Source organism: Herpailurus yagouaroundi, unplaced genomic scaffold, assembly GCF_014898765.1.
Source record: "Herpailurus yagouaroundi ecotype Mexico unplaced genomic scaffold, PumYag 211, whole genome shotgun sequence".
NCBI classification, from domain to species: domain Eukaryota; kingdom Metazoa; phylum Chordata; class Mammalia; order Carnivora; family Felidae; genus Herpailurus; species Herpailurus yagouaroundi.
In genome coordinates this window covers 7,172,531-7,185,972 of record NW_024412442.1, presented here as the reverse complement: position 1 = coordinate 7,185,972, position 13,442 = coordinate 7,172,531, and the positions used below count along the sequence as shown (strand labels likewise).

Genomic DNA, 13,442 nt, shown 5'->3' with positions numbered 1-13,442 from the left:
TGTTGTTGTTGTTGCTGTTGTGATTATTATTACCTTTGACCCAAGGTCCAGCCAGTAAACACTCCACACCTCGGTCCACTCATCAGTGACCAGGGTGTCGGCTCCCCGCTGGGTCCTCAATTACCCGCACAGGATGGCCCTTGCCCCAGGGCAGCCTCACCCCTGCTAGTGCAAGGACCTTGTCCCACAGCCCAGGGTCGCAGCCCCAGGTCAGTCGCTCTGACTCTGGCCCCGGGTGGTGCAGAGAGGGGAGGGCCCAGCCTCAGCCTGGACTTTGCGTGACTAGGAGAAAGGGGAAAGGGCCGGGCAGGGCATCCGAATCCAAGCCGGGTGTCGTGAAAGGTTCAGAGCCAGAGGAACCAGGACGCCGGAGCCGGTGGGTCAGACAGGGGTTTCCCTGCGCTCCCAGGCCGTTTGGACTTTTGCGAAACGTCTTCGCTAGAAGATGGTCAAGTGGATTTGAATTTCTCCTGCACCCTCCCGCCTCCCACACCGCGCAAACACAGCCACCTCCCGGCCTAAGGACAACTCCGCGCCGGTCCTCTGGGCGTCCCCGTGGCGGAAAGTGCTCCAGGCGCGCCCACCCTTCCCCACCACGGCCAGGTCCCCCTTCTGCCTACACAGAACCCCACGTTCCCTGTTCCAGCCGGGTGACTTCTGTGTCACAGCTTCATCACTGGGGACTACATGAGATAACGCACATTCGGGCTTTTGACGCCACACAAGAGTGTAAATAATAGAAAACTCTTTCCCTGGGTGCCTGCGTGGCTCGGCCGGTTGAGCATCCGACTCTTGATTTCAGCTCAGGTCATGATCCCGGGGTCGTGGGACTCAGCCGGTCAGCACGGAGCCTGCTTAGGATTCTCTCCCTCTTCCTCTGCCCCTCCCCTGCTCGCTCTCGCTCTCTCTCTCTCTCAAAATAAAATAAGTAACAAAATAAATAAATAAACATCTCGCTTTGTTGGCATTTTCAATATGAAGACCTTCAAATGTTTTATAATTATCAATGTGCATTTATATTTCTTCCCTTTCAGGTTATTTCCTTGGGACGTATAACTCAGAATGAAATGGTTGAGTATTAAAGGTCATGAACTATTTCCTAGGTCTCACTATGGACTGCCAACTCATTCCAGAAAGACAAAACCACCAAAGGGGCGCCTGGCTGGCGCAGTCGGTTAAGCGTCCGACTTCAGCCAGGTCACGATCTCGCGGTCCGGGAGTTCGAGCCCCGCGTCGGGCTCTGGGCTGATGGCTCGGAGCCTGGAGCCTGTTTCCGATTCTGTGTCTCCCTCTCTCTCTGCCCCTCCCCCGTTCGTGCTCTGTCTCTCTCTGTCCCAAAAATAAATAAACGTTGAAAAAAAAATTTTTTTTAAAAAGACAAAACCACCAGACTGCCATATACTTGTTTCTACATAACCCAACTCATGTGCTGTGTTTGCAATTTTATTTTATTTTTTTCCTCCTAGATTAGTTACTAGTAAGAATATGCATTTCTACGTAAGTTACAAATGCCATTTGCATAGTCATCTCTCTCCGTCGTAATTTACTATACTCTGGACAATGACCTCACTCACTGTTAAAATACGTATCTTGTTCTTTTTTCTGTACTTTGTAGAGTAAAATCTTTTAAAATGTTTTTTTTTTTTTTTACATTTATTTATTTTTGAGAGACAGGGAGAGACAGAGCATGAGCAGGGGAGGGAGGGGCACAGAAAGAGGGAGACACAGAATCTGACGACTCAGGCTCCAGGTTCTGAGCTGTCAGCACAGAGCCCGACACGGGGCTCGAACTCACGAACTGCAAGATCACGACCTGAGCCGAAGTCGGACGCTTAACTGACTGAGCCACCCAGGCGCCCTTGGATGTTCTGCACGCAGACCTAATGCTTTACATGCTTAGAGACTTAAGTCTTCTGTTTTAGACTTCACTGTCAACCCTAAGTGTGGGAAGCTATGGCTTATGTATCTTATATTCCTGACAAGGACCAGCTAGGAGGAAATGATACGGATTTTAAGGCTGGCCAGCTCAGACTCGGGTCAAATTCTGGCTCCCCTCGCACCTTGAACAAGCTAAGCCTGACTGCTCTAAATCTTGCAAAATTGTGGGGTTACAATTCTTGCTAACTGCTGCAAGGATAAAAAGGAGATAGCAAATGTGCAGTACCTAGGCTTCACTAAGTGCTCAGTAAATATTTGTTGGATGAATAATAGAAGTTTGACAAATATTCCGTTGGCTGATGGACTGAAGCGGATATCCTTAAACAATCTCTCGTCCATTCTTTGAAATCTGCATCAAATCTGCCCCAAATGTGAAACAGTTTGCACTTGGGGTTTCTAGTGAGTCTCCCATATCTCCGGAGACTCATTGCAGCTGATGGGACTCAATGCATTCCAGTTAGTGCTGAAATCCACACCATCACCTGAATCCGGTAAAATATTAAACTGGACATCAATTGAAGGCATTTCTTGAATAAGTTAAACGGGCCACATACTTCCTAAGCACTACCTCTCACGGATTATGCCACTGTTTTTCCACCACAACTGCAAAACAAATAACGCAAAGATTGCCAAACTAAAATGCGTATCATCGTCAACTAAAAGAGTTCCTCAGCCTGAAACAGCCTGAAATCACCATTCTGAAGAGTTCGTATCAAGATGCTCGCACATGCGAAACTCGCTCACTCTGTGCTCGAACACAAGTAAATTAAAACTTCCCCTGCCACACTGACTGTCCTACGTACAGGGTGAGGCCAATACCTAAGGATAAGAAAGGTCACTAAACTCATCATGCTCTGAGATAAACACAACCATCCTGCCCAGCTCAAGTCTTTCTTTTAAATGTATAGTACTGATAATTTTTTGATGATTCGATGACGAGAATTCAGGGACCGAAACTGAGATCGGAAGGCACAGTGTCTCCATCAACCATCACGAGTGCACCCAGAGAGGCACCTACTTCAGTGAGGAGGAGCAAAGCCAAGGGCGTTTGTGAAAGAGCCACATGAACGCCTTTCTTGTAGCTCACTGGCATTATTATTATTATTATTAGGATTCTAGGACTCTAACCCATTGCCATATGACTTTGATGCCCACCGGGAGATTCAGACAGATTAAAGAAACTGCTGCGTGGGGGCGCCTGGGTGGCTCAGTCGGTCGAGCGTCCGACTTTGGCTCAGCTCATGATCTCACGGTCCGTAAGTTCGAGCCCCGCATGGGGCTCTGTGCTGACAGCTCGGGGCCTGGAGCCGGCTTCGGATTCTGTGGCTCCCTCTCTCTCTGTCCCGCCCCACTTGTGCTCTCTCTCTCTTTCAGAAATAAACATCAAAGATTTTTTAAATAAATAAACAGCTGCACGCAAAGTGTTTGTAACAGCGGCTTCCAGTGCCAAAGCTGTCCCCATCCCCCCTAGCCAGCCTTCTGCCTTCCCCCGTGCACCCTGAGTGGCTCTCTGCAAGGTAGGGCATTGTCTACCGTTGTTCCGCTGTGGGCTCCAAATCTCCATCTTCAGACACCCAAATGCCCACGACATGCGGTCCCCCAGGGCCTCTGAAACGCAGCAGGGTCAAGGCAGAATTCATCTCCTGTCATCAACCCCCCCCTCCCCCCGCTCCTTTGCCACATGCAATGACCTCACTTCTCCCCGTTAGCTAAGCTCGGCCACCCTACTGTGCCTTCCCTCTTAAAACAAAAAAACCACAATTTTTTTTTTTAATTTTTTTTTTCAACGTTTATTTATTTTTGGGACAGAGAGAGACAGAGCATGAACGGGGGAGGGGCAGAGAGAGAGGGAGACACAGAATCGGAAACAGGCTCCAGGCTCCGAGCCATCAGCCCAGAGCCCGACGCGGGGCTCGAACTCCCGGACCGCGAGATCGTGACCTGGCTGAAGTCGGACGCTTAACCGACTTCGCCACCCAGGCGCCCCAAAAAACCACAATTTATCAGTAAGTGCTGTCCATCTTAGCTAAGAAATACCCTTCAAGCCACCCCGCTATTGGCAGTTAGCTAATTGTTCATGAGAACATCCCGGACGGCCTTCAGACGGAACTCCCTGCCTCTCCCCCCACATCGGGTCACTCCCCTCCTTTACCAAGAGTAACATTCTCTTGCTTAAAATCGTTTGGCTTTGGGGTGTCCGGGTGGCTCTGTTAGTTAAGCGTCCGATCTTGATTTCGGCTCGGGTCATGCTCCCGCAGTTGGAGAGTTCAAGCCCCTCATCAGGCTCTGTGCTGACAGTGTGGAGCCTGCTTGGGATTTTCTCTCTCCCTCTCTCTCCGCCCCTCCCCTGCTCACACTTTCTCTCTCTCTCTCAAAAATAAATAAACATTAAAATAAAGTCTATTGGCTTCTTTGAAGTCCACAGACCTCACACGGGGGTCATGACCACCTTTTTCAGCATTACCTACTACCGCCTTTCTTGGCCTTTACCCCCGGGCACCCATCCAAAACAAACCTTCCTTTTTTTTTTTGCTTTGCGCTTTCACCCACATTCTCCCTCCTTGTAACGTCCTGTTCTCTACATACCCGATGCTCCCTCACTCCTGCCGGTGTGGCTTCAACGTTGCTGTGAGCCTCTGGCTCATCTTCCCACCCACAGACGGGTTTAGCTTCTCCCTCGGATCCCACAGTATCCTGCTTCTGCCCATATCTCGCTTCCCAAACTTAACTGCAGAACTCTGAGGGGTATATGTTAAAAATACAGATTCCCAAGACCAACCCCAAGCGACTGCGATTCGGCAGCTGTGGGGTAAGGCCCGAGAAATTGGCTTGTTTGTTTGTTTGTTTGGGAAGTACAAACGTGATGATTTTAACGCACAGGCAAACGTCAGAACGCTAGCTGATGTAAGAGAATTGATGTTAATTATGGTTATTAACCGACAGCTCTGTCTGCTTCCCCCAGATTAGGAGTTCGGTCGAGTCTGCACCCACATTTGTCCTGGAATCCATGTGTCTGGCCTATTGAAGGAGGTTAAGATTTACTGAATGAGGGGCGCCTGGGTGGCTCAGTCGGTTAAACGTCCGACTTCGGCTCAGGTCACGATCTCCTGGTTCTAGTCCCGCGTCGGGCTCTGTGCTGACAGCTCGGAGCCTGGACCTGCTTTGGATTCTGTGTCTCCCTCTCTCTCTGCCCCTCCCCCGCACGTGCTCTGTCTCTATGTCTTTCGAAAATAAATAAACGTTAAAAGAAATTAAAATTTACTGAAATGAATATTAAGTATTTTCAGTGAAACTAATTTGTCATGCCCATGACAGTCCATAAGATAAGGTTTGTTATTTTTTTTTAAAGATGATCCATTTTTTTTAACTGTTTTTATTATTTTTATTTTTGAGAGAGAGAGAGAGAGAGAGAGAGAGAGACAGAGTGTGAGTGGGGGAGGGGTAGAGGAAGACACAGAATCCGAAGCAGGCTCCAGGCTCCGAGCTGTCAGCACAGAGCGCGATGTGGGGCTCCAACTCCCAAACCTCGAGATCATGACCTGAGCCGAAGTCGGACGCATAACCGACTGAGCCGCCCAGGTGCCCCTAATTCTAATGTGTATTATGGGCACAGGTAGAGGGCCTGATGCTGAACTACTCTTGGAAGAATATGGCAGCCAATGCAGGGGCACTGGTGACAGGAGGGGTAAAAATCTTTTCAAAATCTTGGCAGAGTTACAGATCTGGGGCTAAGCCATACTTATCAGCCCTGGCAGATGAACTCAACAATATCAATTAAAACCCGACGTACATATGAACAGAAGCGCCGGCCCCCACCTCTCCTCCCCAGACTGGACGCATGTTCCCTTCAAACAGCAGAATGGTCTAAAGCTTAAAACATGGGTGGCACGGGCAGCGACTGGGGTCCCCCCCCCCAGCTCTCCGACCTGCCAGCCGCACGCCTCTTGCAAATTCCTTAACCTCTCCATTCCTATCCCTGGAAAATCGCCTGCGTAACAGTCTGCCTAACTGAGCTGTAACAAGGATTAGATGAGAGAATGGACATAAAACAGTAGGGCCTGACCAATAGCTAAGCCCTCCCTGAATGTTAGCTACGCTTGCTGTTAATGATAATTAAAATAGTTATTATTACTAATAATTATAATACAACAATAATGAAGTGACCGATCATAGCTAAAATTATCCAGACAGCCCAAGGGATTCTCTCTGCTCAGTCCTCCTCTGCCACGAAACATGTAGTACAGAAAGAAAGGTAACCATATCCCTCAAAATTCAGGGGCATTCTCCCTGATTCTCCAGCTGTATAAAGCTCTTCGTGCCCTGCATTTCTAACTCCGCGCAGAGCACCCAGCACGGGGCCCTCCTGACACAAGCATATACAAAAATATCTCCGGGGGCGCCTGGGTGGCTTGGTCGGTTAAGCGTCCGACTTCCGCGCAGGTCATGATCTCAACCGCTTGGGAGTTCGAGCCCCACGTGGGGCTCTGTGCCGACGGCTCAGAGCCTGGAGCCCGCTTCGGATTCTGTGTCTCCCTCTCGCTCTCTGCCCCTCCCCTACTCGCACTCGGTGTGTGTCTCTCTCTCAAATATAAATATTTTTAAAAATTTTAATAAAAATTTAAAAAATATCTCAGTGGTCAGTCCCTTACCGAAACTTAGAGTTTCTAGAGCCTCACAAAACAGCATGCCCCATCAGGTCCGTTTCACAGACAGCAAAGCTAAGGTGCCAAGAGGTCAAGTGTTTGACCCACGGTCACACAGAATCTCAAGTCCAAGTCTTCTTATTCCAAACTGAACAATCTTTGAGGGTCTTACACACTCAGTTTAGTCATTAGACATGGGGTGCACGTGAGTCGTTACCACGGCTTCCTTACAAAGACGTGCCTGGGGCTGGTTGACAAAACCCAAGAGTGGAGACAGGCTGCCTACAAGAAGCCATTTTTTCCCCTCCAGAGGACAAGTCCAGGATCTAGAAAACCCATGTTTTGCGTATTTCATACCTTTATTCCCGACCTCTACTCCTATTGACTTAGATCTGGTTCCTAGAAATGACTGGGGCATTTCTACCCCAGATCCACCCCTGAGCACATGGCCCATTCTCCTGGAGCCTCTGGCCCCAGCTGTTGATTCTAAGACTTCTTAGAAACCACCTTTGCTCACCTGGGTTGACTCTTACCCAGCAGCCCTGACACGGCTCGGTGGGTGGCCCTCTGCTGTGACAGTTCTGTCGTTTCACACCTCACCTCGCACACCCTCTGCCTCCAGCTTCTACGCACCCGTCAGTCTGAACCCCAGAATTTCCCCCCTAAAGCCCAAGCTGTCTCTTGCTTCTGGGTCCATGCACCACGCCATTCTTCATCTTTAACACTGAACTGTGAATAAGTAATATCCACATGACTCACAAACTTTCTGTTACACAAGAAGGTCTACCCGCCTCCCTTCCCACCTCCGAAGATACGTAACCCCTTCTATTAGTTCCTCGTATGTCCTGTCAGTTCCTTCTTTTAAAATTTTTTTTTAATGTTTATTTATTTTTGAGAGAGAGACAGAGTGTGAGCGGGGGAGGGGCAGAGAGACAGGGAGACCCAGAATCGGAAGCAGGCTCCAGGCTCTGAGCTGTCAGCACAGAGCCTGATGCGGGGCTGGAACTCACAGACCGTGAGATCATGACCTGAGCCGAAGTCGGATGCTTAACCAACGGAGCCATCCAGGTGCCCCATATCCTGTCAGTTTCTTGATGCGAACAGAAATAAAACTTAAAATCTGTATTTAATGTTTAATTGCTTCATCCTCCTTTCCACACTATTGCACATCTTTATCAGCTCTATCTTGGTGAATCTTTCCACCTCCATACAGAGAGTTTTCTTATTCGTTTTACCCACATAGTGTTCCACGGTATGGATATACCATAATGTGGCTAACTTTTGATAGACATTTCCAATGTTTTACTACTGTAAACAATGCAGCAATGGATTACCATGTGCTTAATTTCTCCCATGTGAAACTATGCCTATGGGATGAATTCTTAGAAGTAGGATCACTAGGTGGTCAATCAATATGGGCATATTGATACATATAACTAAGTTGCCTTCCAGAGAAGATTCTGGAAAGTATACCAAGCTACACATTCACCATCGATACACAAGTTCCAGGTTCCTGACAGCATTGACACCAGGGTATGTTATCAAGACTTTTGGATTTCTTCTAATCTAATGGATAAAAAAATGGCATTTCAATCTGATTTTACTTTGAATTTCTATTTTAGAATAGAATGATGCTGCACACCTTGTATTACGTTAGGCTTGTTTGTATTTCCTTTACTCATTTACTTTTTAAGCTTTCCTTCGTACCCCTCCCCCATCTTCTTACTGCATTCTTGGTCTTGTGCTAGTTGATTTATAGGAGCTCTTTCTATTGGCAGTAATCTTCCCATCGGTTCTTTGCTCCCTGACTTTGCGATTGGTACGGCTTATGACCTGCTTACAATGTTGCTCGCCACAGAGTTAGTTTTTTCAGTGTAGTGGAATCGATCAATCTTTTCTTTCAGTCGGGACTCCAATTTTTCTGGTTATACTACAGCTTGGACACAACTGGTGTGACGGAACGTGAGTACCACGTCAAGCGAGAAAAGAAAAGTAAGGAAAGAACATAAATACAGAGTTGTTTTGGTCAGTCTTTAAAAAAAAAATGAAAGTCTGAATAAAAAAAGAGTGGTTGGGCTTCTGTTTCTTAGAAATTTCTATCATTCTTGAGGATTTTCCTCTGAAGAAGAGAGAATATATAAAAGAGAGAATATATAACCTCAATGGTAAATAGTATAAAGTCTTTGCAATCCTGAGGCTTGATGAATTTATGAGAAGTCCCACATGCCTAATTCTTGTACTGGAAAAATATATGTGAATTAGCTTTTTATTTAGTGTCATTGTAAATGAAAGTGCTTACAATGAGTTATAAATTCCTTAGAACAATGTAGATTAAACCATAATAATTTTTACTTTATACGAAGGCTCCAGGTTATACTTGACTACATAGTACACATTCATCTTCCCCTTGATCAAATTCAACCCTGCTAGAAATAAGGGCTTTAAGGATACACAATTCATTTGATTAGAACCTTAGAACAAACCAGTATATGAAGGAAAGTAGGTGACATTATGCCTACTAGGGCAGTTTTAAATCCGGTCATTTAAAAGATGACATCAAATTCAGAAGAGACTATGTGCAATTTCCTATTCAATCATCACTTCCTTTTGAAGTGGGTGTAAACTTTCGCATATTTACATTCTAGTTCCTTTACCTGAGTGCGCTAGTCTAGTAAGTAAATTAACCAGCGAAAATCTAAAATAAGACGGTCTTAGGGGGCACCTGGGTGGCCCAGTAGGTTAAGTGTCTGACTCCTGATCTCAGTTCAGGTCACGATCTCACAGTTCGTGGGATTGAGCCCTGAATCAGGCTCTGCACTGACGGTATGGAGCCTGCTTGGGATTCTCTCTCCCTCTCTCTCTCTCTCTCCCCCTCCCCTGCTCACACACTCTCTCAAAAATTAAAAAAAAAAAAAAAAAAAGTCCTGCTAGAAACAACTGGGTTGCAGGAACACGGTATGTGTCATCGCAAGAGACTAAAGTTTTACCGGTTCTGAAATTTCAGACATCACTGGATTTCAAAGTCTAGATCATTTTTTCCAGCAAGACTTATAGCCTATATTAAGAACATGCAGCTTTCACACATTACCTGGAAACTGGTGGTGAGCAGAGTCGTGGGCTAGGGCAGGGGGATGGAACAGGACAGGGAGGGGGGAGGCTGTGTAGCAGGGCATGGGGAGACTATATGGAGACATTGTGGGGAAGAGAATTCAACCTCAGGATCCACGACTGAGCAACACAGACATTCCTAGGTGGCCACACTCTCCCCCTCTGTCAACCAGTGAGTAAAATGGCCTTTTTTCTTCTCTTTCTTTCTTTTTCTTTCTTTCTTTTTTTTTTTTTGGAGAACTGACACTCTCCTGGCTGACAAGGCTCACAGATTCCCACAGCAGAAAGAAGTGTCTGGAAGAAAAGGATGAAGTTCTACAGTAGACAGCCTGCATATTTCATTCGAATGAAAGGCCTTTAGAACAAACTTGGTTTTAACCTATCCCTATACACATACACAACCAACTAACAAACAGAAACTTCCGTCTAGACTTGAAGGCGGCCAATGTTCCTTCTTATTCTCCAGAGCAGGAAACCAAGTGAGTGATGAGCCTTCCTGGGTGCGGAATCTCTGGCCATCATCTCACCAAAGATCCAGCAACCTCCTTCCCTGTTCTAAAATGGTCAGGGATGAAGGAGTGGAATATGTCATGTCCTACGGATGAGGGAACTTGGGAACAGGTGGCCCTGTGTGTGCTCCGCCATTTCGCCCCAGGGAGATGCCAAGAACTGACTTCCCATCAGCTTCCTGGTTCTGGACCCAAGGCTGGGAAATTGATCTTTCTTTTCCATGTTAAACCACCTCTACCTGAACGCCCTGTCACTTGAGAGGCAGGAGGAAGGAAAATACATCCGTGGAAATTCTCTAAAAAACATAAATGTGAGTTGGTATTTCTTTTCCTACAAAGAGCCAGAGGAGGCTCCACACAGGAAAAAGAATTCCTCAATACAGGAAAAACGAGAGGGGGAAAAAAAAAACAAAAAAACCCACAACCCAAACAGGTCTCTTCACATTCCACCTGTGAAAAGTGGAGCCTTAACAGTTCTAAAACCAAAGGTGTGCTAACAAAACAGACCCGCTCCCCCCTCCTCGGAAGGGTCAATCCTGCTTTTCAATAGGTCTTTGCAAAGAGGAGCCCAGCACCAGCCTACATGGGATCTCCCGGGGACTCAGAAATGTCAGGTGAACCAGTGGGAGAGCTTTTCATCTAAGTGCAGCAAACTTCTCCTTGGAACAAAGCTTGGTCCCGGAGGCAGAGACGGGTCCACATGGCCCGGTGACAGAGATTTTGTCTCCCGGCCCGCTGCCACAGCGTCACAGCTGAACCCTTTCAAGGGGATAGGAGACGATCAGACCCGGGAACTGCTTCCCCACAGGGCTCAGTCGGGCACTGAGGCAGAAAAGTGACCGGGACGGTGAACAGCACGGGCTCTTGGGCTCAAGTGACCTGCAAAACTTGTTTTAATAATAACGATGATAAATATAATAATAAGAACATCATCATCATCATCATAAATATGAAAGCCGCTCCAAGCCTCAGTTTCCCGGCAGCTGCCAAATGGACCCAGCAACGGCACCTACCTCCCAGGACTGTTATCAATATTCAAAGACACCCAGCTGCCACTCCGCAGTCATCTGGCGAGTAAGCCAATGTCTTCACACTTGGACGAACACCCCACAGCAAGGAGGACGGACACACGCGCGACGACACGCGATAGGGTGGGTCTGGCGAACGCAACGCCGAGAGAGGCCAGACACGAAAGGAGTGCGCATGCTGTATGGCGGCGTTTACCCAAAGCTCAAACACAGGCAAAGCAACAGGATCGGTAGCGTTCAAACACAGGGCGGCCACCCTGAGCTGGCGGACCACGCATCCGACCGGTCCCAGGCGGGCCGGACCGGTCACCGGCGCAGGTGGGCCGCTCCCCGAGGACGCCTACAGGGAGCGGCAGGCAGGGGGCCCGAGAGACGTGGCCCTGCTTCTGGAACTGAGACTCCATCCGTGGAGGATCCACGCTGAAGCACACGCCCCGTGGCCGCGTTCAGGCAGCAGGTGGAAGGAGCCTCCGGCAGCAATCACCTAGCTTAGGCATATCAAAACCTGAGGTCCGGTGGGGTGGGGGGGTACACTAGGTTTTTTTTTTAACGTTTATTTATGTATTTTGAGAGAGAGATAGGGAGCGAGCAGGGGAGAGGCAGAGAGAGAAAGAGGGTGAGAAAGAATCCCCAGGAAGCTCCACACCGTCAGCACAGAGCCCAACTACAGTCTTGAACCCACAAACCGGAAGATCACGACCTGAGCCAAAATCAAGAGGCAGACACTTAATCACGGAGCCACCCAGGCGTTCCAGGATTTTTGTTGGTTCGTTTGTTTGTTTCTTTAAAACAGGGTTAACCTCTGCAATCAGACAACACAAAGAAATAAAAGGCATCCAAATCATCCAGGAGGAGGTCAAACTTTCCCTCTTCACAGATAACATGATACTCTATATGGAAAACCCAAAAGATTCCCCCCAAAAACTGCTAGAAATGATCCATGAATTCAGCAAAGTGGCAGGATATAAAATCAACGCACAGAAATTGGTTGCAATCCTATACACCAACAATGAAGTGACAGAAAGAGAAATCAAGGAATCAATCCCATTTACAGTTGCACAAAGAACCATAAAATACCTAGGAATACATCTAACCATAGAGGTGAAAAATCTATACACTGAAAACTAGAGAAAGCTTATGAAAGAAACTGAAGAAGACACACAAAAAATGGAAAAAGATTCCATGCTCCTGGATAGGAAGAATAAACATTGTTAAAATGTTGATACCACCCAAAGCTATCTACATATTCAATGCAATCCCTACCAAAATAACACCAGCATTCTTCACAGAGCTAGAACAAATAATCCTAAAATTTGTATGGAACCAGAAAAGACACCGAGTAGCCAAAGCGATCTTGAAAAAGAAAACCAAAGCAGGAGGCATCACAATCCCAGACTTCAAGCTATACTACAAAGCTGTCATCATCAAGACAGTATGGTACTGGCACAAGAACAGACACTCAGATCAATGGAACAGAATAGAGAACCTAGAAATGGACGCACAAACGTTTGGCCAACTCATCTTTGACAAAGCAGGAAAGAATATCCAATGCAATAAACACAGTCTCGTCAGCAAGAGGTGCTGGGAAAACTGGACAGCAACATGCAGAAGAATGAACCTGGACCACTTTCTTACACCAGACACAAAAATAAACTCTAAGTGGATGAAAGACCTCAATGTCAGACAGGAAGGCATCAAAATCCTCGAGGAGAAAGCAGGCAAAAACCTCTCTGATCTTGGCCCCTGCAACTTCTTACCCAACACGTCTCCAGAGGCAAGGGAAACAAAAGCAAAAATGAACTATGGGGACCTCATCAAAATAAAAGCTTCTTCACAGCGAAGGGCACAATCAGCAAAACTAAAAGGCAACTGACAGAATGGGAGAAGATATTTGCAAATGACAGATCAGATAAAGGGTTAGTATCCAAAATCTATAAAGAACTTATCAAACTCAACACCCAAAAAACAAATAATCCAGTGAAGACATGGGCAAAAGACATGACTAGACACTTCTCCAAAGAAGACATCCAGATGGCCAACCGACACATGAAAAAATGCTCCACATCACTCATCATCAGGGAAACACAAATCAAAACCACACTGAGATACCACCTGGCACCTGTCAGAATGGCTCACATTAACAACTCAGGCAACAACGGATGTTGGCGAGGATGCGGAGAGAGAGGATCTCTTTTGCATTGTTGGTGGGAATGCAA

The 13,442-nt window shown here is 47.0% G+C and overlaps 1 protein-coding gene and 1 long non-coding RNA gene across 4 annotated transcripts in view; both read right to left on the bottom strand.

The window, feature by feature from the left end:
* Positions 1-814, bottom strand: part of LOC121016565 (uncharacterized) — a 2,044-nt gene extending 1,230 nt beyond the window's left edge. The window contains exon 1 of the long non-coding RNA XR_005784356.1: positions 34-814. This is a non-coding gene — a long non-coding RNA (uncharacterized LOC121016565). The remainder of the gene's footprint in view (positions 1-33) is intronic.
* PAPSS2 (3'-phosphoadenosine 5'-phosphosulfate synthase 2) overlaps positions 1-13,442 on the bottom strand; it is a 73,894-nt gene that overhangs the window by 36,910 nt on the left and 23,542 nt on the right. The window lies entirely within an intron of this gene.